Source organism: Physeter macrocephalus, chromosome 17, assembly GCF_002837175.3.
Source record: "Physeter macrocephalus isolate SW-GA chromosome 17, ASM283717v5, whole genome shotgun sequence".
NCBI lineage: Eukaryota > Metazoa > Chordata > Mammalia > Artiodactyla > Physeteridae > Physeter > Physeter macrocephalus.
This window is the reverse complement of record NC_041230.1, coordinates 30,328,981-30,356,858: the sequence shown is the minus strand read 5'-3', so window position 1 is coordinate 30,356,858 and position 27,878 is coordinate 30,328,981. Positions and strand designations below refer to the sequence as shown.

Genomic DNA, 27,878 nt, shown 5'->3' with positions numbered 1-27,878 from the left:
TAGGCTGTCTTCATTTCTTTTCATTCTTCTTTCTTTATTCTGTTCTGTGGCAGTAAATTCCACCATTCTGTCTTCCAGGTCACTTATCCATTCTTCTGCCTCAGTTATTCTGCTATTGATTCCTTCTAGTGTAGTTTTCATTTCACTTATTGCATTATTCATCTCTGTTTGTTTGTTCTTTAATTCTTCTAGGTCTTTGTTAAACATTTCTTGCATCTTCTCAATCTTTGCCTCCATCCTTTTTCCAAGGTCCTGGATCATCTTCACTCTCATTATTCTGAATTCTTTTTCTGGAAGGTCGCCTAGCTCCACTTCATTTAATTGTTTTTCTGGGATTTTATCTTGTTCCTTCATCTGGTACATAGTCCTCTGCCTTTTCATTTTGTCTATCTTTCTGTGTATGTGGTTTTTGTTCCACAGGCTGCGGAGTTGTAGTTCTTCTTGCTTCTGCTGTCTGCCCTCCGGTGGGTAAGGCTATCTAAGAGGCATGTGCAAGCTTCCTGATCGGAGGGACTGGTGGTGGGTAGAGCTGGGTTTTGCTCTGGTGGGCAGAGCTCAGTAAAACTATAATGTGCTTGTCTGCTGATGGGTGGGGCTGAGTTCCCTCCCTGTTGGTTGTTTGGCCTGAGGCGACCCAACACTGGAGCCTACAGTCTCTTTGTTGGGGCTAATGGCGGACTCCGGGAGGGCTCATGGCAAGGAGTACTTCCCAGAACTTCTGCTGCTAGTGTCCTTGTCCTCGCGGTGAGCCACAGCCATCCCCCTACCTCTGCAGGAGACCCTCCAACGCTAGCAGGTAGGTCTGGTTCAGTCTCCCCTGGGGTCACTGCTCCTTCCCCTGGGTCCCGATGCACACACTACTTTGTTGCCCTCCAAGAGTGGAGTCTCTGTTTCCCCCAGTCCTGTCCAAGCTCTGTAATCAAATCCCGCTAGCCTTCAAAGTCTGATTCTCTAGGAATTCCTCCTCCTGTTGCTGGACCCCCAGGTCGGGAAGCCTGACATGGAGCTCAGAACCTTCACCCCAGTGGGTGGACTTCTGTGGTATAACTGTTCTCCAGTTTGTGAGTCACCCACCCAGCAGTTATGGGACTTGATGTTATTGTGATTATGCCCCCCCTACCATCTCATTGCAGCTTCTCCTTTGTCTTTGGAGTATCTTTTTTGGTAAGTTCCAGTGTCTTCCTGTCGATGATTGTTCTGCAGTTACTTGTGATTCCAGTGCTCTAGCAAGAGGGCGTGAGCGCACGTCCTTCTACTCTGCCATCTTCTCATTCTTTCTTCAATGAGAAGCTCTTTATTTTTTTTGAGGGAACTGAAATGGCCAAACCATGCCAAAGGAGGAATCACTAGATAGAGAGAGACTACAGATATCAGAATCTCTTGGGAGGTTATTGAAAGGCAAGAGAAGGCACTGATCGAAGGCAGTGATGAGATGGAAGCAGAAAGAAGGATACATAACAGAACCAATGCAACTGACGTGAGGTGTGAGAGACACAGGAGAATCTCAGAGAGCTCTGAAGCTTGAGTTGGGCAAAGAGAAGGAGTATCTCCCCAAAATATATGTCCAAGTCCTAACTGTGTGAATATGATCTTATTTGGAAAAAGGGCTTTTGAAGTGGTAATTAAGAATCTTGAGATGAGATCATCCTGGATATAGGATCCAGATCCAAAATCCCATACTGGATCTAGTGAGCAATGTCCACATGAGAGAAAGGAGAGGGAGATTTGAGACAAAGAGACACAAGGGGAAAGGCCATGTTAAGATTCATACGAAGATGGAGGCAGAGAATGGTTTCATGTAGCCCCAAGTCAAGGAATGCCTCTAGCCACCAGAAACTGGATGAGGCAAGGAAGGAACCTCCCCTAGAGCCTCCAGAGGGAGCTCAGCCCTGCTGATACTTTGATTACAGATGTCTGGAGTTAACAACTCCAAGAGAAAAAAATTCTGTTGTTTTAAGCCACCAAGTTTGTGTGATTTGTTACTAGGAGACTAATACAATACCCAATTTGCAAAGGACTTGGATCCAAAGTACATGTTCTTTGAGCTGTATCATTAAGAGACAAACAACCAATGGAAACATTGGCAAAATACTTGAAAAAGAAATCCATAGATGCCTCTATCTGTGGGAGGGAGACACAAGAGGGAGGCTATATAGGGATATATGTATATGTATAGCTGATTCACTTTGTTATAAAGCAGAAACTAACACACCATTGTAAAGCAATTATACTCCAATAAAGATGTTAAAAATAAAAAAAGAAATCCGCATAACATGGTACACAAGTGACCAGTAGATACATGAAAAGATGCTCAAATTCTTTTGTCATCAGGAAAATTAAAATTAAAATCAAATGGGATGAAACTATACTATACCAGACTAGCACACACACACAAAAAAAGGCAGGCAACACTAATGCTGAATATATACTCTATCACTCGGCAATTCCACTCTCCTAAGAGTTTTACATCAGTTCTCAGTCTATCCTCACAGTAATCCTGTGAGGTATATATAACCATTTTACAGGCGAGGATAAAGGGGGGTTCAGAGAAGGTAAAACAATTTTCCCAAAGTCTAGTATCCATCTTGCCGTAATGTCCCTGTATTATGCACAAGATTATTTATTGAAGACCACATGAGACATTTGGGTACAGATCTGGAGAAAACAAAAAGCCCCAGAGTAAGAAGAGGTAAAGGAGGAAAAATGCAGCCTATGAAGCAAGAAAGAATAAAAAGTATAAATCCTGGGCTTCCCTGGTGGCGCAGTGGTTGAGAGTCCGCCTGCCGATGCGGGGAACGCGGGTTCGCGCCCCGGTCCGGCAGGATCCCGCGTGCCGCGGAGCGGCTGGGCCCGTGAGCCATGGCAGCTGGGCCTGCGCGTCCGGAGCCTGTGCTCCGCAGCGGGAGGGGTCGCAACAGTGAGAGGCCCGCGTACCACAAAAAAAGAAAAAAAAAAAAAAGTATAAATCCTTTTTACTGGAGAAAATCTCTAGAATCACATTGCCCCCTACCCCCACACCCTTCACAAAACAAACATCATCAACCACATGGCCAACGAGCAGAAGAGCTAGGTTAAGTTCCAGATCTTCTGGTTTCCAGCTCCATATATTTGCTTTTGCCCTATACAATCTTCCAATCCCAGTTCTTCCAACGTACAAACCTTGATTAGTACCTAGTCAGATAGAATTATCATAGAAGTTTCTCCATGTCAGGATGGACAAAGCAAGCAAACTTAGAGAAACCTAGTGTAGTATTCTAATTCCATAAGCCAGTCTAAAGATCAAATTTGATAGACTATATATGGAGGTGATTGCTTGTTAACCAGTAGTTGTTATGAGTATATTAAAACAATTCACTCTGACCAAAGGGCCTTATTCTTCCTTACCCTGGATGCCTCTTATCTGTTGCACATGTTTTCTCATAACAAGTTATACCTCTGGATCTCAGAGTGCTTTTAAAACATCACACTTCTACTCCGAGGCATTTTCACTGCATTTCTGTGGACTAGTTAAATCCGAGGCATTTTCATTGCGTTTCTGCGGACTATTTAAATCTCTTCTATGTTTGTCGTAAATTGAGGTGATCCAACAGTTCCAAGTAGAAGGATAAAGTTTAGCCCAGTGGGGGCGGCGTTAAACCTCCTTGCAAGTCAGCAAAAGCAAAAGTGACAGCCTGGTAGCAATTTAAAATTACTCTGAGCCCACAACTGCCAATTAAAATCGACTTTCATGGTAACAGATGAACATCTGCTATCCTCCATTTGGAAAGAAAAACTAAAAAGAGTTTACATTTCTTAGTAATGAAAAACTTAGATATAAGCTTGCAATGTTTTAGTTTGGGCTTTGCTAAAATTACATATTCTTTCATTATGCCTTCCGACAGTACGATGTTGCCTTTTTTGTTGTTTTTTTTAATAGCCACAAAATGTTCATAACAAAACAAACTAAGCAAAAGTCAGAATCCATGATTCATTCACAGTCATTCTAAAAGCTGCACATTATCCTCCTCTCATCTCCTGCAAAAATAGATTTGGAGGAGATTATCCTAAAGATGCTATTTTGATGAAATGTATGTGATCTGAATTCTGCAAAAGCGTTCCTGGAAAAGGACTCTCAGATCTCAGTTGCAGAGAGGAAGGAAGGGATGCTGGGAGGAAGAAACTGACACACACACCCCCCAACACACAATCTAGACTCCTAGTAATTAAAGCTTGATTCTTACTCTACTTTTTACTCGGAACCCCCCATACAAAATCAAGTTTCTGAACATGTGGATTCCTTAATAAGCTATGCTTGATTAGAGGAAAGCTCACAACGTATTATCTTACCTTTTAAGATAAGGATTCCAGGATAACTAATAATCCATTTAGAGAAGTATGTCTTACTTTCAAATGTTACATCTTTTGGGAAATCTGCTCTTACTACTCAATTCATCCATTACATCTTCCTGCAATACATGCCTCCGATATAGTAATTAGCAGTGAATCATATTTATTGTCATGTCTTTTTTTTTTTTTTTTGCTGCGCCACGCAGCTCGTGGAATCTTAGTTCCCTGACCGGGTGTCGAACCCAGGCCTCCTGCAGTGGAAACTCGGAGTCCTAACTACTGGACCACCAGGGAATTCCCTATTGTCATGTCTTACTGTCATGTGTTCCTAAATAAACTTTGACATATTTCTTTCTACTTCTTATCCAAGACCCAAACCCAAACACAGAAATGACATTAAATAAAACTTTGATGACTAAATGAGTAAATGTTATCAGAAGAATCCAGTAAAAAAAATTATCCTCAAGTGAACCTCAATCATTTCTGCTATCAATTACTAGTCAATCTCTTTAATTTCACATGCAAACCTCAAGTTCTCCTCATGCTCAAAACCTATTTTCTATTTTTCCATTTCTTTAACAATGTGTGACCTAGATAAGTTCATTAGTATTAATAGGAAGCATCTTCCACACTTATCTGTCACACATGTACATGCACAATGTGCTCCTCTAGAAAAGCTCGACTTTACCCACCTTAGTTACAGAGCATCCATTCCCCCCACATCTTTCGCTCACCACCTGGTAAAAAACCATTTCTGATGTCATTTCCTTCTCAGACACGCAATACATCTGTCTTTGTTTACTCAGTAAATTCAACCTTTCTTCACACTGCTTCTCAAGCCTGTATCAAGATGAGGAGACATGGGCTATGAACCAAAAGAAAAAGAAGCACCAAAGAGAAAAGCGAAACACTTGTGTGATGTGTGATTCCTCGTGACTTGCACTGTGTGTCCAGTCTAGGAGGTAAATTATATCACCCCTACCTCTGCATATGGTAATATTAAAATGTAGAGAGAGTAGGTGATTTTTCTACACATGAAAGTCTCAAAGATCTGCCTTTTAGTTCAGAGAAAGTACGTATGAAAACTTATTTTCCTCTATTAGACCTTAAACTCCTTGAATACAGGGGTTATGTCTTTTTCTTTAATGATCTCATTTATTTTTAAAAAAAATTTTTAGTGGAGTATAGCTGATTTACAATGTTGTGTTAGTTTCTGCTGTACTATCTCGGTATCGAATCACATCAGTTAGTCCATTCATGACTGTTAAATGAATGAGCAAAATGTGGCCAGCACAGGACTTTCCTAGGCTGTCCCACCTAAAAACTTTACCCTCCCATCACCTCCTTCAAGGAAAATGAAGAATTATGATGCCTAAAGTAATGGTCATATATTATCGATTTCTCCATTTTCAGGCAAAAAAAAAAAAAAAAAAAAAAAGCTGAAGACCAGAGAATTTAAGCAACTTACCTAGTATCACACAGTTAGCGAATCACAAAGACAAGATTCAAACACCAGTTCTTTCTGAGTTCCATAATCCGTGCTCTAACCGTTATGTATTTTTCCGTTTATTTTCTGAACTACTCATGCAAGACACTTGTATTGCCTAAAATCGCACACCAAGACACAGGTGGACGCTCACCTTAGAGGTATACCTTAGTAATCAATGTAAAAGCGCACATAGTTAAAAGTTGACTCATCATACCCTACTTATTGGTGGGTATCCAGCAGAACACTGGAGAAAACTTAGCCTAATCTCTCTGTTTTACCCAGATGGAAGTAAGGTTCCTGAGCAATCAGGAGATTTCCTCAAGCCTCTCCAGCAAGTGATGCCAAGAAGAAAGGAGATCCTAGCGTCTGTTCACAAATCTAGTCCTCAGGCCGCCACACGCCTCTGCCTCTCTGAATTAACTGCTGCTTCTGTGATTATCAGGACGGCCTTGATTTAATAATTCAACAAAGCTTTTATAGCAGCTTATGTGCCAAGCATTGGGATTGCTTTTAGGGGAAGCTGAGATAAGACACGTTCCCGTTTCATACCGAACAAGCCCCCTGAAATGGAAAAGAGGACATTCTTTGTGAGTTAGACAACACACACACACACACACACACACACACACACACACACACACACACTCTCACTCCTTGATATTTAAAGGAAACGTCCATGATCTTTACGTTGCTTGCCCATGCCCACTGCTTTCCTCTTTATTCTCTCTGGCCAGAGCGATTAGGTGATGAAGCTGAGCTAATCCTGTTAGTGCCGGGATGACTTTTCTCACACTTGTGTGTCTCATAGCTCTTAGAAAGTCAGAAGGAATCACTGGACATTGAATTCACCTCGCCAGAAAAATGACAAACGGCGGGGGGAGGGAGGGAAAGGGAGTGTGGATGCCCAGCTGACCTCTTCTTTAACCTTTCCCTCTGGAAGCCATTCTTCCCTCTGTGGGTGTCGGTGCAGGCCAGAGGCATGGATAACTCTGCCCTTGAGATACAAAGAGAGCAAAGATGATGTCAGCTGTTTCTTCCTGAGCAAACACTCCAGTAATTCCACGCCAGACAGCTTGCAAAATTGCCTTTGTAGGACTGCTGAGGTCTCCTTTCCCGTCAAGTTCACTTTGTATTTATTCAGCAAAGATGCACCTACCACAGAGTGCACCAGGAGACACGGTGTCAGAGTCGCAGCGAGCCCACTTCATGGACGATTAGCATTCTCTGACCCGGTCACCATTTTCAATCACTCGCACCTGTAGACTTCTGGCTGCAGCAATTACTTCCATCCTTCGAAACCTTTTCCTCCTCAGCAACATCAGAATAAGTCTGTGAAAGCACTCTGCTTTAAGTGCTGCCCTGCCTGGAGCAGCACTCTGATACCAAGTCTGTATCAAAATACACATATTCTGAACACACAGCCCAGAAATTTTAATTCTGTAAATCCCATGCATCTCCCCCGTTAAGAATCACTGAATGAGGTGAGTGGCCATGTGTCTATTTGATTCTTAATCTAAAGCAGAGTTCCTAAAATTAATTCATCTGATTTTCACTGAGCACCTACCAAGTCCTAGACATTGTGCTAGACTCAAGGCTCCTAAAAGTGTGAGGTGCAGACTGGCAGTAACAGCAGTACCTAAGACTTGCTAGAAAAGCAAATTCTTGGGCACCACGCCAGACCTACTGAACTAGAATCTCCCGTGGCAGTGATCCAGAATTCTGGATCTCTGGGTGACTCATATAGGGTTTGAGAAGCCTATAGTTAGTGGTAAACTGTATGTAGCTCAAATGTCAGTGGGAAGCCTATGTGGCCCCCGAGATTAAAATAGAATTGTTGGAACCCGGAGTCCATGGCTTGGGTGAATTAGTTTGCAGGGGCTGCCATAACAAAATACTTCAGACTGGGTGGCTTGAACAACCCAGAAATTTATCTCACAAGTTCTGGAGGCTGGGAGTCCAACATCAGGGTGCTGGCAGGGTTGATTCCTTCTGAGGACTGTGAGAGAAGGACCTATTCCAGGCCCCTCTCCTTGACATATAGATGACTATCTTCTCCCTGTGTTTCTTTAAATCATCTTCCCTCTATGTATATCACTATCCAAATTTCCCCTTTCCATAAGAACACCAGTCATATTGTATTAGGACCCATCCACCCCAATGACCTCATTTTTACTTGAGTACCTCTGTAAAGACCCTATCTCCAGGGCTTCCCTGGTGGTGCAGTGGTTAAGAATCCACCTGACCGTGCAGGAGACATGGGTTGGAGCCCTGGTCCGGGAAGATCCCACGTACCGTGGGGCAACTAAGCCCATGAGCCACAGCTGCTGAGCCTGCGCTCTGCAGCCCGCAAGACACAACTACTGAGCCTGCGTGCTGCAACCACTGAAGCCCACACACCTAGAGCCCGTGCTCCGCAACAAGAGAAGCCACCGCAACGAGAAGCCCACGCGCTGCAACGAAGTGTAGCCCCCGCTCGCCGCAACTAGAGAAAGCCTGTGCACGGCAATGAAGACCCAAGACAGCCAAAAATAAATAAATAAATAAAAATTTTTAAAAACACCCTATCTCCAAATACAGTCACATTCTAAAATACTGGAGGTATAGGACTTCAACATATTAATTTGGGGGTGGGGGAGCACAATTCGACACATAAACACTGAGGAATTTCCTAAGTCTAGGTATGATTTTACAAATATTAAACATTGGGCTAACACTATGGCTTTGGCTATCGCACTCACACTGGCCTCACCCTGGGGAAGATGCTAATTGCTTTCTTTGGTTCCCATGTGAACTCTAACAACACCGAGTTTTCCACGAATTTTGGTAGATTTTATTGTATCTTCAAGGTGAGTGTCACAGGGGAGGCACGCCGCTTATGGTTCAGCATCCGCCCCTCACTCTCCTCTCTCCCTCTTCCATTCTTTACCTATGTGTTTAAGCACAAACTTTTTGCCAGCAGCTGTGCTAACTATCAGTGATTCAAAGATGGAAGGGACACCACCACGATCCCTCTCATGTACATTAAGAGGCTGTTCTTTCATATTATCCCCCCTGATTTATGATAACATGGTTAAAATGGGTGGCCATGCAACATGTGCTTCTGAGTTACTTTAAAATTCTTGATGCAGACATTGTTGATTATGCCACTCATTTCAAAAATCACATTCTTCCTGATGCAAATGGTTTGTGAGTTTCTGACTTTCAGATGCTGAAATGTGAATGGTCACGAATTTCTTTCTAAGTGGCTGAAATATAAATCACATATTCCATCACAGCTCTATTAAACTTTATCGTTAGGGTGCTTACTTTCTGCCTCCTTCAATGGATGTTAATCTTTTATTACTAGTTCAATAGATGCCTTGTCAAGGTTAGTATCAATGAAAACCTCCCCAACTTTTTGGGGGGCAGGGACTGTGGTCTAAATGAATCCCACAGGGTATATAAAACACTTATTCATGTAATAATCAGGCAGCATCCCCTAGCAACCATAATACCTTAAAATGCCCCAACAGAACTCTTGCTGTCACCCCTTCAAACCTCCCTCCTCCTTGCCTTTCCCAGGAAATGGCACCATCATCCTCCAGGCATTAGCACCAACTTCTCACCTTTTCTTCACTTTCCACATCCAATCCGTCAGCAAATGCGTCTGATATTACCTCAAAAATAGATCCTAAACTGGGTCACTTCTCTCTGCCTCCATTTTTACGTAGTCCTGGCCACCACATTTATTGAGTGGATGCCTGAAATAGCCTCCTGGCTGTTCCATGGCACCTCTCAATCCCAATCTCTCCGTTAACTCACTGCTGCCAAAGTGATCTTTTAAAAACCTAAAACATACCAATACTTCTCTAGTTAACACCCTTCAAGCCTTCTCTAATGCATATGAAATAAAATACAAACTCGGTACTCTGATTTACAAAACCATGCACAGCATTTCTCTTTCTGACTTTAACTCATACAGCACTCATTAGGCCAGAAATGGTGCTAAACACCCAACAAGGAACATCTTTAATCATCACTGCAATGCTTCAGTAGAGTAGCTGCTGGAGGGAACACTAGAGATGAGGATCTAAGGAGGTGAAAGAACTTGCCCAAGTGCACAGCGCCAGCAATTTTTGCAACCGAGATTCATACCTAGTGTTTAACAACAACTAGTTAGTACATGCTATGTGCCAGACACTGGGCTAAGTCCTTTATACATATTTACTCATTTAATACTTATATCAGCTCTGTGAGTCAAGTATTATTACCACCTTCATTTTATAGATAAGGAGACTGAGACTCAAAGAGGTTTAATAACCAGTTTATGGTCATATCAGTACAAGCCAATTAACAGCAGCATTGGGATTTGAACCCAGGCAGGCAGCTCCTAGTTTCATGCTGTTAACACTAGGTGCATCGCTACTACCACTTAAACTCTCTACACTTCAGCTTCCTCATCTTTAAAATGCAATTAGGCTACCTACCTGGCAAGATTGTTTAAGGATTAAAATGACAATGCATACTTGAAATTAGAAAAAAATTTTAAAAAAAGTTCCATTTAATCACTACAGTAAGAAGGGGATGACCCAGGGCTTAAGTTTATGAGATAAAATAAGAAATATAAGCTTCCATACTTGACAGTAGGCAGGGTAAAAGAAATAGAAATATCATCTAGGTGGTGTGCTGACTTGGGAGATTGGGATTGACATGTATACACTGATGTGTATAAAACTGATGACTAATAAGAACCTGCTGTATAAAAAAATAAAGAAAATTCAAAAATTAAAGAAAAAAAACTAATACTAAACTTTCTTTGGGTTATTTGGATGGAAATATGTCAATATAAATGTTTCAGACATTACATGAAATTCCTAAAAATCTTATATGTTTTGGTATAATGTTATATGTCATAATTCTAGTTATTACTTTAAAATGTATATCTCAGAAATAACTGTTGAACTGAATAAATAAGCATTTTCAAATGGAAAACTGATGAATTCATAAAAGTGCTAACAAAAGATCAAGATGAAAAAAAATTAATTACATGGTACTGAGTGAACTGATGAGGATGATTATAATTTTTGTCACTTTCTGTTTGAATTAAAAAAAAAGAGGGAGGGGATATGGGGAGATATGTATGCATATGGCTGATTCACTTTGGTGTACCACAGAAACTAACACAACATTGTGAAGCAATTATACTCCAATAAAGATTAAAAAAAAAAAAAGGAGCAAAATCTTTCAGGCAAAGAAGATAATATTTAATAGAATGAAACACAACAAAAAAGGAATAGGAGGGCTTCCCTGGCGGCACAGTGGTTGAGAGTCCACCTGCCGATGCAGGAGACATGGGTTCGTGCCCCAGTCCGGGAAGATCCCACGTGCCGCGGAGCGGCTGGGCCCGTGAGCCGTGGCCGCTGAGCCTGTGCATCCGGAGCCTGCGCTCCACAACGGGAGAGGCCACAACAGTGAGAGGCCCGCGTACCGCAAAAAAAAAAAGGAATAGGAAAACAAAACCAACACCAACTGCTGCTGCCACCAGGATTCCAGAACACAGATAATGGAACAGCTTTTGCCTTATCCTTGTAGTGGGGTTAAAATAATCAGCCTGAAGGATTCAGTGGGGATTCTGGATCAATTTCCCAAGATTACATGGAGTAAGAGGAAAACGGTGGTTTTGTGATGGCAACAATGTTTTCTGGGAGCCTATAGGCTCTGGTCTTTTTCACCCTCTTATCCATTCCATCACCTCCACCAAGTCACTGAACATCACATATGGCAGAGCTCTGAGAGGCCCGGCGTACCGCAAAAAAAAAAAGGAATAGGAAAATAAAACCAACACCAACTGCTGCTGCCACCAGGATTCCAGAACACAGATAATGGAACAGCTTTTGCCTTATCCTTGTAGTGGGGTTAAAATAATCAGCCTGAAGGATTCAGTGGGGATTCTGGATCAATTTCCCAAGATTACATGGAGTAAGAGGAAAACGGTGGTTTTGTGATGGCAACAATGTTTTCTGGGAGCCTATAGGCTCTGGTCTTTTTCACCCTCTTATCCATTCCATCACCTCCACCAAGTCACTGAACATCACATATGGCAGAGCTCTGCCTCCTTGTGTTCATGCCCTTTAGTGATCCCCTGACCTTGAGTATCTGCTGGCCTAGTAATTTACTTCTAGCTTTATAGAATATGGCAAAGTGACAGGATGTGCATGATTATGTATGTATACTTAATTACATAAGATTATAATACCCATATTTTAAGGCACCTCTCTCCTTTGCAGTAAAGAAATAAGAGGTCATGTTGGGAGGCCCATGTGTCAAGGAGTTAAGGGCAGCTTCTAGGAGCTGAGGGTTGCCTCCGCCAATAGCCAACAAGAAGCCTTCAGGCCTACAACCACAAGGAACTGAATGTTACCAACAACCATGTGAGTTTGGAAGCAGATTCTTCCCCCAGTCAAACCTCGGATGAGACCACAGCCCTGGCCAACACCTTGATTACAGCCTTGTGAGATCCACAAGTAGAAGACCAGCTTAGGCAACTGACTCCTGACCCACAAAAACTGTGTGATAATAAACGTGTGCTGTTTTAAGCTGCTAAATTTGTGGTAAAATTGTTATAGATAACTAATGTATCACTTTTGCTTCCATTTCTCCATCTGAATCAAGGGGAGAAATCAGATAAAGCTCATTCTCACCAGTAATGAGAGAGCAAAAATCTATAGCAGCACTGGGCCACCAGGTCTATATGATGATGCCTAAATTGAAATGGGCCTTATTCCAAAAACTGGTGCTATATTTTGTGTTTCTTTCATCATTGATTTTTCCTTTTTGTTCGCAGTGAGAGAGAACAACATACATTTGACATACAATAGAACTCCATGAGCAGATGATCTTCCTGGGATATTTCCCTGACTTCCTAATTGATTTACCAGGTGCCAGGCCCTGACTTCATTAAGCCACTCTCTCAGTTCTTGACCTTCCAAAAAGACCATTCCGACCGCATCACATTCCTTTTCCAAAACCTCCACTTCCTGGAGAATCAAAGCCAAAATCTTTAGCAAGGCCCCAAGGCCAGGTGTGTTGAGTGAATAAAGAAATGAATAAAGGCATGTGGTAGAACACTTAAAAAAAAAAAAGAAATATCATCTAGAAGATACACAGAGATTCATGAAAATGTATTTTTCATATGAAAGGCCCTGGGGATAAGGGTGGTCAAACTAAAGATATAGATGGCCTAAAGTCCAATTTCTTAAATACACTAAGCCCATAGCAATTTGGTTGAAGTGAGATCATAATTCCACAATGTTCATTTTCTCCTCTTCTGTGTCCTCTCCCACTCCACTAAATACCCAGCCTTCTTGATGCAAACCTAGCGGCCAGAAGAGTGGTGTGACCCCTGGAGGAAGCCACTTGGCCTCTGAATCTGACATGCTGCAAAGTCCATGTCCTGCTGTCTTTCACAGTTTTATCTGCAGATGATTCACAGCATGGCTCCTGTTGTTCCTGGTACAGGCAGGGGACACAAGTGCAGCAATTTGACTTGCACGAAAAATTAATTTTTCTAAGCTGGCAAACGACCATGACCAGTGGGAAGCTCCCTTCCTTAGCTGTATTCCATGAACTACAAAGAGGAAGAGACAGAACTATCTTTACAATCTCTCTGTATATCCCCTAAAAGTTATTGCAGCAGGCATTAGTAGCAAAAATGAATGAATCATCCATATTGAAGGTTTTGTAGTTGCCAGTGCAGTCCCCCTCTTGGTCTCCTCCTGCCACTCTGCCTGCTCTATTCAGACCACCAGTCTTCTGATTCTCCAACTCCCCAACCTCCATTCTAGCTCAGGGACTTGAACATGTGGTCTTCTGCCTGGAACACTATTGGTGCAACTTGCCTGGAACACTATTGGTGCAACTTGTTATCAGTTAAATTGTGCCCACCCCACCCCCGCAAAAAAGTTTGGTGAAGTCCAAACATCAATATCTCAGAATGTGACCTTATTTGGAAATATGATCATTACAGAGGCAATCAAGTGAAAATCAGGTCATTCAGTGGGCCCTAATCCAATATGACTAATGTCCTTATAAAAAAAGGAAATTTGGACACAGAGACAGACACACACAGAAAGAAGAATGATGTGGAGAGACAGAGAGAAGACAGCACTTTACAAGCCAAGGAATGCCTGAGGAAGCCAGGAAGCCTGAAACAAATCCTTCCCCAATGCCTTCAGAGGTCCGACATCTTGATTTTAGACTTCTGGAATTCAGGATTGTGAAACAATAAGTTTCTGTTGTTCTAAGCCACCCAGTTTGTGGTACTTTGTTACAGCAGTCCTAGCTGATGAACATACTGATCTCTGTATAGCTGTCTTCTTTTTATCCTTCAGGCTCAGCTTGGCATCCTCCAACATCCTAACTAAAGTACCTGTTTGACATAGACACACTACTATATACAAAATAGATAACTAATAAGGACCTACCAACATCCTAACTAAAGTACCTGTTTGACATAGACACACTACTATATACAAAATAGATAACTAATAAGGACCTACTGTATAGCACAAGGAACTCTACTCAGTACTCTGCAATGGCCTATATGGGAAAAGAATCTAAAAAAAGAGTGAATATAAGTATACGTACAACTGATTCACTTTGCTATACAGCAGGAGCTACCACAACATTGTAAATCAACTATACTCCAATAAAATTTTTTTAATAAATAAACACTAATCTCCCCCCCACCAAAAAGTACCTCTCAAGAGGATGCAATATACAGCATGGTGGCTATAGTTAATAATACTGTATTGCATATTGGTAAGTTGCTAGGAGAGTAGATCTTCAAAGTCCTCATCACAAGAAAATAAATTTTTTTAAACTATGTACGATGATTGATATTAACTACATCATTTTGCACTATACAGTTGACCTTTCAACAGCCTGGAGGTTAGAGGCACCAACCCCCCTCACAGCAGAAAAATCCACATATAACTTTACAGTTGGTCTTCTGTATCCTCAGTTCAATATCCATGGATTCAACCAACCTCAGATCATGCAATACTGTATTTATTGAAAAAACTCTGCATATAAATTAACCTATGCAGTTCAAACCCATGTTGTTCAAAGGTCAACTGTACACAAATATTGAATCTTTCTTTGTGTTTCAGTTGCATTTTTACCTTTCTTGAAATAATAAAGCATAACATGCCAAAATGTTGCTTTTTTTCTTCCATCTTCAATATCAAAATGGCTACACAAAAATTCACCAATTTTGATAAGTCTTTTTAAAAATGCACACTGATATGACAGCTGTCACATACAATCTAACAAAATTGTTTTGAATGAAGTTAAAGACAACTAACTGCTACTACAACCATCTTATGGAAAAAAACGAATGAACCTTTTGGCCAACCCAATACCATGGGCTTTTCTACATAAGCAATCACATCAATTGCTAATACAGTTTTATTGCTTCGCAAGAGGAAGGAAGGAAGGGAGGAAGGAAGGGAGGAAAGGAGGAAGGGAAGAAGGGCCTCTGAATATTCTTATGTCTGCACCTTTCTCTTTCTTCAAAGTAGTAAGCACAATCAATACCTATTCAACCTCTCTCACTTGCCTCACTTGCTCTCGGCCTCTCTCATATTGTGTGTGTGTGTGTGTGTGTGTGTGTGTGCACGCACGCATATGCACATAGTGTAACTTTCATCAGAGAAGGAACTGTGACTTTCCTATTCATGTTTATATTCTAAGCATCTGGCATGGCTTCTGGCACATAATAGCTGCTCAAGAAATAAACATATCTAACGACTCAAGAAGGACCTAAAAACAAAACTGAATGATTTTTAAAACAACAGCAGCAAATGAATAAGTGCAAATATTGCCTTCTGTGACGTGTCCTGGAAATTCGGTGAGTTTGTCCCACCAGAATGCAATTTTAAAATGTGGCCCCAATGAAAATCTGCCCCAAACCCTTGATAAGATCCTTCTCTTTCTCTTGTTATCAAGCATCTCAGAACTTTTTGACTCATGTTACATTTTACCAGACCAGTGAGTTTGTAGGGAGCCATTCAGTATTCATTTGGAGCCTCTGGGAAGTCTTGCTGAGGCAGGCTCTGTAGGTTTCTTCCTTACTAGGTGGGAAAAAATTGATCAAACAAGAGAGTGCTTCACGAGATGTCAGGGAGAGTGAAGGGAATAGGAGAAAAGCTTGGTTGTTATTTACCAGCTCCTGCTGGCACCTTCATGCCTAGAAAATCAGCATTAGGGAATGGAGACTTTAAAAAAGCTGCCTCTCATTTGCCCATAGCTCAAAGGTCAGAACTGAATACATGCTAACATTGCACAGAAAATTACCTCTGAAAAGTTCCTCTCTCCTTAGATCTATATCCAACATGCAAATGTAGCAGTGTCTTATTTTTCCTTCTTAACCCCTGAGGGATGTCGATGTCTCACTTTCACACCAACAATGATGATTTTTTTAATTAAACCAGCATACATTTATTGAACATATACTATGAGTCAGCACCAGTTAAGGTACTGACAATAGACCATTGAACAAAACATCCAAAGTCCCTGCTGTCATGGATATGATATTCTAATGGGTGAGATGAATAATAAACAAACAAAAAATATATGTCAGATGGTGAGTCATCATGCCAATTTTAATTTTCCAGACCTACCTCTTCTCTTTTGAATGTAAAAAGGGGTGCTTTTTATAATTATTCTTGAACAACAGGAGTAAAGTAAGACTGTCCTAAGCAAAAGTAGGCATCTGGTCACCCTAGGAATGAAGAAAAATGAAACCAGTATGCTCATAGAATACGGTGACGCATAAGCAAGAATCAGGAGAACTGGATTCTTGATCTGAATTGTTTTCCCATGTTACCTTTGGCTAGTCCCCTCAATCTCTATGAGCCATTTTCCTCTAATCATTAACTAGTTATCAGCAATCTGCCACCTGTATCACCTGGGGAATTCAAGGAGTTCTGTCGTCAAAGTATACTGACTCTCTAGAGGAATGATACATGGTCTAGAAACTCGAGTTCCACTTGTTGGGGCTCAGAGCAGTCTGCTCCCAAATATGGAAAAGTAGCATACTGATCTTTTTGAATTAGTTACTTAAGAAATGGCCAATGCAGGAGGGATAGTTTGTCCCTCCCCTCTGTCTCCCTGAAAGCAGGAAATAAATCTCCTATGTCAAAGCTACCCTCCCTGCATCTGGAGGAAGAAGGACACCTCTATCACCAGAAAGAGGGAATTCAGGCCAAGAAGCCTATATAAACAAACCTTGTTACTTCTTTAATTTACTATCCCAAGCCCAAACTCTTTTTAGATTCTTCACTAGTTAAATACCCAAGCTTACATTTCTCTGTCCTGTCAACCCCTCACAAATTTATCATTTCTTTGTCTAACAAGAATAAAAGCTGCCAGCTTTGGCCACTGTTTGGCCCCTCAGGATGATGTTTTTTTTCATTTATTGGGAGGTGGTAATGTATTCCACATATGAAATTCTTATCATTTGTGTTTGGCCTCCTTTGCGATTCTATGGGTTGTGAGGGGCAGCACTTTAAAATGAATCTGCTGGGTGTTCTATCCGTGAGAACCAGGAGGAGGCTAACCTGGTCTGAGTACTTTTCAGACACATGCCACCTACCTGCCAGAGCGAGGTCAAGGAGGACTTGCTGTTAGTCCTTCAGACTCATCTGTAGGGGGTTCAAAATGGTGGCCAAGAAGCTAGACGAGACGAGTTTTGTTCTTTGTTTTTTGATCATTTTCCTCCCAATATCATTCTGTCTTTTTTTTTTTTAACTTTTTAATTTTATATTGGAGTATAGCCGATTAACAATGTTGTGATAGTTTCAGGTGCACAGCAAAGCGACTCAGCCATACATACACATGTATCTATTCTTCCCCAGACTCCCCTCCCATCCAGGCTGCCACATACTGAGCAGAGTTCCCTGTGCTATAGAGCAGGTCACTGTTGGTTATCCTTTTAAACACAGCAGTGTGTGCCTGTCAATCCCCAACTGCCTAACTATCCCTCCCTTCCCTGGTCACCATAAGATCATTCTCTCAGTCTGTGAGTCTGTTTCTGTTTTGTAAATATGTTCATTTGTATCATTTCTTTTTAGATTCTGCATATAAGCGAGATCAAACAATATTTCTCTTTCTCCGTCTGACTTACCTCACTCAGTATGACGATCTCTAGGTTGCTGCAAATGGCATTAGTTCATTCTTTTTTATGGCTGAGTAACATTCCATTGTATATATATACATTTTCTTTATCCATTCCTCTGTTTATGGACATTTAGGTTGCTTCCATGTCTTGGCTATTGTAAACAGTGCTGCAATGAACACTGGGGTGCATGTATCCTTTCGGACCATGTTTTTCTCCAGATATATGCTGAGGAGTGGGATTGCAGGGTCATATGGCAGCTCTATTTTTAGTTTTATAAGGAACCTCCATACTGTTCTCCATAATGGCTGTACCAATTTACATTCCCACCCACAGTGCAAGAGGGTTCCCTTCTCTCCACACGAGATGAGGTTTTTTTAATTAGAAAAACGGCTCTGGAGGTTACTGGAAATCACTCTGAAGAAGGAAGGGCGTCACTACTGCAGGGGTGGGAGTGGACTCAAAGTGGAGAGAGCATGGACATTGTTGTGTGTTGGGCTTGGGTGGGCTTGTTTTGATTTGACAGTGGAGTGGCCTGGACGGGGGAGAAAGCTTCCTCCCTGGTGATGCATGAGACAGAACAAGCCTCAGTTTGGATAATCCCACAGGAAGTTCGTCTGTGGGATGCGATGCTGAGCCACAGAAGACGAGCATCTGGGTTGTAAGTCTGTATACAGACTAAAAATGACTAAGGAGCTGGATGTGGTCGGGGCAGGATGAGATGGGCAGCTGAATTCCTGGCACTTAGGCTAACTTGCTACAGGCTGAAAGCAGCTTAAGGCAAAAGCTGTTACCTACACTGCAGTCTTCAAAATTCACCAGAAGAGTTCTGCACCTGGGGCTTAAAGCCATTTGAGATCCATTTTTGAGGAAAGGGAAACAACAAAATTGCATTTAAATTTTTCCCAGTGGAAAAAATGGCATCTGCTCAAAACAAAATAACCAGCAATCACACATTTTCTTTTTAGTATGAAAATATTATTAGCATAATTGGTTTCTGCAGCGCTGCCATTGGGGAAAACTGGGCAGGGGAAGTTGTGTGCCTTATCCCAGCTTCAGCTTGTTATTTCATGGCAATATAAAGAATGACAATTTTCACCAAAATGGGTCAAGATAAATGGTCCCCTCTCTGCTTAGGGCTTTCTGAAAGGGAGTCCCTGTTGCTACCCAGATTTCTGGATACTGGACTCCAAGAGATCACATTTTTGAGGCTGAGGTTTTTTAGGGTTATTATCAAGGGACCAGGGACCAAAAGCCCACCTGGGAGTAGGTGTCCAACAATGGTAAGTATTTTCATCTTGAACTCCAATTCTGCATCTCACCATTTAAAAGGCACACGACCGAAACAAGACAAAACCAGAGGAAAGTCATAGGTAAGGTTATAGAAACAAAGGTAGAAGGAGAATGTAAAACCATGGAACACCATGGTAACTAAAGGACCAAGAGATATTTATCCTGGAAAGTAAAATGCATTATGATCTGTGGGCTTTTGGAGGAAAGAAGTACAGCCAGTGAGTAGGATATTAGATTGAACAGGACTTTGGCTCAACTTGCAGAACTTTCTAAATTCTAAAAAGATCTTATATTGAGATGCCCTCTCTTAGAAGCAGCTGAGATGCCTGGGTAAGAACAGGCCACTCCCTGGCCTATTCTGGGGTGGAGACTTGTAGAGGAGTTGGACTGGGCAGTCTAAAGCCCCTTCAACCCTGAGAGTGAGTGATTTTATAAAACTTGCCCCAAGGTCCAGTCTGTCTCACTTGACCAGTTTGCTTCAGAGATAACATTTGTAGAACTTTTAATGTGTAGAATCCCAAAGATGTCTACCTGTACTGGTGAGGGAAATTCAAGGGTTGGGCACCTCTGTTCTTTTTACGTTAAGATTCCCTTGCCCCAAACGCTCATCATTTGGCATAAAGAAGAAGTAGCTGCTCTGTCAAATTTGTCTTTGTTTCTCCTCTAATGTACTAATTGTCTAGTCAGCCTAAGGCTCCAGGTAATTTAGAGTCATCCTTTCTGACTTCTTATCATCTGCAGGGTAAAGCCCAAAGTTGGTCCATGAAATCTTCCATGGTCTGGCATCTGCCTCTCTCTTCAGGCTCATTTGCTTTTCTCTCCCCCCTCTCCACATACTCCTATTACAACTCTGTCAAGAGCTTCTGAGCACTTTTGAAGAAGTCCCTCCTCTGAGATTCTTGTACAATACACAGATTTGTATAATAAACATGTTTCCATAATTATACTTATCACACCGTACTCTGAATACCCTATTCCACTGTGTGCTCCTTGGGAGAAGGGCTTGAAGTATTCACATCTAAATGTCCCATTACCTAATATATCACTATGTAAAGAGTAGACCTTCAATAAATACTTTAAATGAATCATATATAACCACAGTAGCATGAAATTGAATATATAGCTTTTAAAGCCAGAGACAACAGCCTTTTTATAGATTCTAGTAAAATACACAGAGTAGTGTTTTTTTAATACTGTTGGCAGTTCAGTAAAAGGATACATTGTCTCTGGCATAAATTCTTTATTCTTCTCAAATTATATTAAATGCACATAACTGGAACAATACTGTTCATTTGACAATATCAATATTTTTGGTCACATATTTTGTCTTCCAGCTTTTCTTCTCTCCTCTCCGTAATTTTTGCTCTTTCTTCCATCCTTCATTTTCAACGTATTGCCCATCTCTGGTAACTAAGCTAAGCTGCTCTTCATCTCCCCTTGAAGTCTTCCTTTCTCTCCTTCTAAAACATTTTTCATTACATATTAGATGCCAGAAGTAGTGAGTATTGTACTGAAGACACAGAAATTAAGGGAACGTGTTTTTCATTTAATGACCTCATAATCTAGTGGAGAGAACAGAGAAGAGAAACAAAACCAAAATATGGTAAGTGTGGGAATAGGGAGTGGTAAGGATAGAGAGTTATAGGAAAACAGAGATGAGCCACCCACCTTAATGGGGATAGCCTGGAATGCTTTCCAAAGGAGGTGATGCTCCATTCCATTTTAATATCCTACCATAAATTGACTTGCCCAAACCCCATAACTGGAATCAACATATTCTATAAGTGGAAAAGTCAACTTCTATGTCCAGAATGAAAAAATTCCCAAAACACTGGTTATGGGAGTCATAAGCAGCATCTATTCCTGTAGGAGCCTATAATAGCTGTATCTCTTCATTCTAGTCACCTTCACCATGGGTACTAATTGCTGAAGGGTTATATTGATCTTCTAGTAATTCACATCAGCTGTTAGGAATGGCTAGAGAAAGAGTAAGAGTAGATATGAACACAGACTGGTTTCCATAACTTAAATATTCAATAATGGAAAAAAAATGACTGACTAAAGAGCAATGTATCCATAAGATGAAATATTTGAAATTCAATAAAAATAATGGCATAGATCTACATTTATTGACTAGGAAACATGCCCACGACATGATTTTGAGTGGAAAGGCAGTTTACAGCACAGCATAGACAATACTGTTTCACTTAGGTGAAATGTACACAATCAATGATGTGCATAAGAAGACATAGAAAGGTATCTGAGCAGGATATTAATCAAAATGCACCATTTTTTTGCATGCCCTAGATGGACAATTTGTGTTGAATTTATCTTTCTTCTTTGTATGATTGTGGGTTTATTTGATTTTTTAAAATTAGTATGTCACTGGAAGAGCAGCAGTAACATTTAAGAGCAGGGCTCCAGAATCTGTTAAATTCAAGCTCTTTCATCTACTGACTTAAAGACCAGAGGCAAGTAGCCAGTCCTGTTTCTGCTTCAATTCTTCATCTGTGAAATAGCAGTAACAGTACCTAACTCAAATAGGTGGTCTGAGGATTGAGAAATAGGCACAGTATGCTTAGAATGGTCCCTGGAACATAAGTGTTTAGTGAATTTTAATAACTGGTACAAAGATTATTTAACAAAAGCAATAAAAATATAATTTAAATTATATGGCTTACTCCTTTACCTTCTTCAAATCTTGAGTCAAATTTCATCTCCTAGAGCATTTCGCTGACCAACCTAAAATTGCAAACAACTGTCCCACCCTCACCAGTGTAAGCTCTCTCTCTCCCTCTCTTTTTTTTTCTCCATAATGCGTTTCCCTACTTTATTTTTCTCCTTAGCACTCACCAAAATCTAACACAGTATGTTATTTATTTTTTAATTTATTCATTCATTTATTCATTCATTCTGTTTACTGTTGGTCTCTGCCCAATAGAATCTCAGACCCATAAAAAGAAAGATTCTTGTCTATTTTATTTATTGGTGTATCCTCAGCACCTTCAGCAATGTTGACACATGGTAGACACTCAATAAATATCTGCTGAATGAATGAATGCTAATAAAGAGTCTGCAATTATCTGATAAATGGTCCATTCAACTTGTCCTTTTAGTAGAAAGTGCCTTGGCCAAAAATACTCACTTAATGAAACCACATCAGTCTATCTGAACTAGAGATGGAGCTTGATCCAAGGAGGCGGGGGGGTGGGGTGGGGGATGAATAGCTAGGGTTCGACACACAAGTGGTCTCTCTCTTTCTTACTCTGTGAGGGCAATGGTAAATAAGTATGCCAACCAGACTGGCTTCTTCTGAAGCCAGTTTCTGGCTTCAGTTTCTGGTTTCTCTAGAGACCATCACGAGGATGAGCCAGGTGATGAAGGCAAAAGAGAAGATTCACAGAAGAAGGAGAGAGGGAATAGAACAAAGTCAAGAGGGAGAGAGAAAAACTGACTAGTGCCTCCTCGACCTCTAACAGCTCTCAGCTCCAAATCCAAGTCAGAGCTACCATTCAAGAATGCACAACCTCCTCTGTTGTTTTCTGTTGGTTGGCTTGTTTCCTTTAAGTGAACTGAATTCATTTCTCATCCTTAGAATCCAAAGAACTAAGTTAACAACTGAAAACTGGTTAACTAGAATAAGTAGTATACAAAATTGTACTGAGTATAATCACAGTTATTGTTATTATTACTACTTTTAATATGCTTGAAAAAAAAAGACTAGAAGGAAATGATCCATCATGTCATGGCACAAATGGTTTCTTCTGAATAGCAAATTAGGTTATGATTATTTTTCTTTTGTAATATATTTTAATATTTATCTTCCAAATTTGCCACGATGAGTATGCTAAGAGCAAACATTTTAGGCACTTAAATATCACTATGTAGTAAACACTCAATGCTTATTGTTTGTTCATTTATTTATCAAAAACTCAAATGAAGCACCTACCATTTACCACCTGTCTCTACAGAAGAGTAAGTAAGATGATGTCATTAGTAAGTTTCAAGAGTTATTTAGAATCATTGGCCAGAATATCCTTAAAAAATTAATATTATATTTTAAAACTACTGTGAATTCTAATAATACTATCTTATGTGAAAATTAATTGCTTTTGAGAAGGACAAGGTACAGAAAAGCCTTTTTCAGCTCTACCCTCAGGAATGATGATCAGATTTTGATGTTTTTACCAGTAGAAGAAGATGAAGTTCTAAGTGTTAATTCCACTCTCATTAATATTATGATTCTAATTATTATCATTATACATTTTTATAGCACCTTTCATCTTACAGTCTTGCAGTAACTAACTGCTTTGTCTAGGAACTGAATAACTCTGCACTGAATCTGAAGAAAATTTCTAGATGAAAAATAAATTAGATTGTCATAATGGGGTTCACATATCTGCCCATGAAGTGGAATGAAACTAACGTGGTTGGTTTCACCTTCTTTTAAATCTGATATAATCTGAGCTGAACAGAGACTGACTGAAAGGTCCTGAAATCATCTCCCCCAGAATGTGAAGAGTGACAGTATCTGATCCAGCGGTTCCAGCGAGTGCATTCAATTTTGAAAGGCCAGTTAGATAAGGGAATATTGGCACAACTCTCCAGATATCTACTCCCCAATTAAAAATGTCATTTTCTGTTTTTCTAAGTGAGGACTGGGAAACTTGTTTTGGCATTACCAGCCTCTGCTTGGAGCGTATACTTTTCACAGATGGTGACTGCTCCAATTCCACAGCTTTGGAAAAATGTAGGGAGAGGTCATGGAAGATGATGGGGAGAATAAGGATAATAATACAGAAGGGCAAAGGCTGCTTCGTCAGGCTCCCCCGCACCTTGGGAACCCCTGGCCCCACTATGACCGTGCCCTGGCTAATTTCAGATACTCAGACTCCACCTTTACTTTCACCTATGTTGGTGGCCCCTAAAGATGGGCATGTCTAAAATATCGTGAGGAGGACCTTCAAGATGGTGGAGGAGTAAGATGTGGAGATCACCTTTCTCCCCACAAATACCTCAAAAATACATCTACATGTGGAAGAACTCCTACAGAACACCTACTGAACGCTGAAAGAAGACCTCAGACTTCCCAAAAGCCGTGTGGTTGATAGGGTCTTGGTGCTCTAGCCAGGTGTCAGGCCTAAGCCTCTGAGGTGGGAGAGCTGAGTTCAGGACACTGGACCACCAGAGACCTCCCAGCTCCACATGACAGCGATCGGCAAGAGCTCTCCCAGAGATCTCCATCTCAACACTAAGACCCAGCTCCACTCAATGACCAGCAAACTCCAGTGCTGGACACCCCATGCCAAACAACTAGCAAGACAGGAACACAACACCACCCATTAGCAGAGAGGCTGCCTAAAATCATAGTTAGTTCACAGACACCCCAAAACACACCACCGGACGTGGTCCTGACCACCAGAAAGACAAATTACAGCCTCATCCACCAGAACACAGGCGCCAGTCCCCACCACCAGGAAACCTGCACAACCCACTGTACCAACCTTACCCGGGGGGTGCAGACACCAAAAACAACTACAAACCTGCAGCCTGCGAAAAAGAGATCCCAAACACAGTAAGTTAAGCAAAATAAGAAGATACAGAAATAGGCAGCAGATGAAGGAGCAAAGTAAAAACCCACCAGACCAAACAAATGAAGAGTAAATATGCAGTCTACCTGAAAAAGAATTCAGAGTAATAATAGTAAAGATGATCCAAAATCTTGGAAATAGAATGGAGAAAATACAAGAAAAGTTTAACAGGGAACTAGAAGAACTAAACAGCAAACACACAATGATGAACAACACAATAAATGAAATTTAAAATTCTCTAAAGGAATCAATAGCAGAATAACTGAGGCAGAAAAATGGATAACTGACCTGGAAGATAAAATAGTGGAAATAACTACTGCAGAGCAGAATAAAGAAAAAGAATGAAAATAATTGAGGACAGTCTCAGAGACCTCTGGGACAACATTAAACACACCAACATTCAAATAATAGGGGTCGGAGAAAAGGCAAGATGGCGGAAGAGTAAGACGCGGAGATCACCTTCCTCCTCACAGATACATCAGAAATACAGCTACACGTGGAACTTCTCCTATAGAACACCCACCGAACGCTGGCAGAAGACCTCAGACCTCACAAAAGGCAAGAAACCCCCCACGTACCTGGGTAGGCAAAAGAAAAAAAAATAAACAGAGACAAAGAATAGGAGGAAAGGTTCCCACACCCTAGAAGCCCCTTCGTGAAGGAGGAAAGGTTCCCACACCCTAGAAGCCCCTTCGTGAAGGAGGAAAGGTTCCCACACCCTAGAAGCCCCTTCGTGAAGGAGGAAAGGTTCCCACACCCTAGAAGCCCCTTCGTGAAGGAGGAAAGGTTCCCACACCCTAGAAGCCCCTTCGCGGGCGGAGACTGTGGGTGGCGGAGGGGGAAGCTCCGGAGCCTCGGAGGAGAGCGCAGCAGCGGGGTGCGGAGGGCAAAGCGGAGAGATTCCCGCACAGAGGATCGGTGCCGACCGGCACTCACCAGCCCGAGAGGCTTGTCTGCTCACCCGCCGGGGCGGGCGGGGGCTGGGAGCTGAGCCTCGGGCTTCAAAGGTCAGATCCCAGGGAGAGGATTGGGGTTGGCTGCGTGAACGCAGTCTGAAGGGAGCTAGTGCACCACAGCTAGCTGGGAGGGAGTCCGGGGAAAAGTCTGGAGCTGCCTAAGAAACAAGAGACCATTGATTGTTTCACAGTGCGGGAGGAGAGGGCATTCAGAGCACCGCTTTAAGGAGCTCCAGAAACAGGCGCAAGCCAACAAGAGACCATTGATTGTTTCACGGTGCGGGAGGAGAGGGCATTCAGAGCACCGCTTTAAGGAGCTCCAGAAACAGGCGCAAGCCGCAGCTATCAGCACGGACGCTGGAGACAGCCATGAGACGCTAAGGCTGCTACTGCAGCCAGCAAGAAGCCTGTGTGCAAGCACAGGTCACTATCCACACCTCCCCTCCCGGGAGCCTGTGCAGCCCACCACTGCCAGGGGCCCGTGATTCAGGGACAACTTCCCCGAGAGAACGCAGGGCGCACCTCAGGCTGGTGCAACGTCATGCTGGCCTCTGCCACCGCAGGCTCACCCCGCATCCGTCCCCCTCCCTCCCCATGGCCTCAGTGAGCCAGAGCCCCCTAATCAGCAGCTCCTTTAACCCCGTCCTGTCTGAGCGAAGAACAGATGCCCTCAGGCGACCTACACTCACAGGCGGGTCCAAATCCAAAGCTGAACCCCGGGAGCTCTGCTAACAAAGAAGAGAAAGGGAAATTTCTCCCAGCAGCCTCAGGTGCAGCAGATTAAATCTCCACAATCTACTGGACGTACCCTGCATCTGTGGAATACCTGAATAGACAATGAAATGCATCATCGCAATTTGAGGAGATGGACTTTGGGAGCAACGAAATATTTTTTACCCTTTTTCTCTTTTTCCGTGTGGATGACAGGCTCTTGGTACTCTAGCCACTCCTCAGGGCTATGCCTCTGAGGTGGGAAAGCCAAGTTCAGGACACTGCTCAACAAGAGACCTACCAGCTCCATGTAATATCAAACGGCGAAAATCTCCCAGAGATCTCCAACTCAACGCCAAGACACAGCTCCATTCAATGACCAGCAAGCTACAGTGCTGGACACCCTATGCCAAACAACTGGAAAGACAGGAATACAACCCCAAATATTAGCAGAGAGGCCGCCGAAAATCAAAATAAGGCCACAGACACCCCAAAACACAACCCCAGACACGGACCTGCCCACCAGAAAGACAAGATCCAGCCTCATCCACCAGAACACAGGCACGAGTCCCCTCCACCAGAAAGCCTACACAACCCACTGAGCCAACCTTAACCACTGGGGACAGACACCAAAAGCAGTGGGAATTACGAGCCTGTAGCCTGCGAAAAGGAGACCCCAAACATAGTAAGTTAAGCAAAATGAGAAGACAGAGAAACACACAGCAGATGAAGAGGCAACGCAAAAACCCACCAGAGCTAACAAATGAAGAGGAAATAGGCAGTCTACCTGAAAATGAATTCAGAATAATGACAGTAAAGATGATCCAAAATCTTGGAAATAGAATGGAGAAACTACAAGAAATGTTTAAAAGGGACCTACAAGAACTAAAGAGCAAACACACAGTGATGAACAACACAATATATAAAATTAAAAATTCTCTAGAAGGGATCAACAGCAGAATAACTGAGGCAGAAGAACGGATAAGTGACCTGGAAGATAAAACAGTGGAAATAACTACTGAACAGCAGAATAAAGAAAAAAGAATGAAAAGAATTCAGGACAGTCTCAGAGAACTCTGGGACAACATTAAATGCACCAACATTCGAATTATAGGGGTCCCAGAAGAAGAAGACAAAAAGACAGGGACTGACAAAATATTTGAAGAGATTATAGTTGAAAACTTCCTTAATATGGGAAAGGAAATAGTTAACCAAGTTCAGGAAGCAGAGAGTCCCATACAGGATAAATCCAAGGAGAAAACGCCAAGACACATATTAATCAAACTATCAAAAATAAAATACAAAGAAAAAAATATTAAAAGCAGCAAGGGAAAAACAACAAATAACACACAATG

General features: G+C 41.8%; 1 long non-coding RNA gene across 1 annotated transcript in view; it reads right to left on the bottom strand.

The window, feature by feature from the left end:
* The window catches only part of LOC114484016 (uncharacterized), a 739,540-nt gene that overhangs the window by 671,045 nt on the left and 40,617 nt on the right, over nucleotides 1–27,878 (bottom strand). The gene's annotated exons all lie outside the window — the stretch shown is intronic.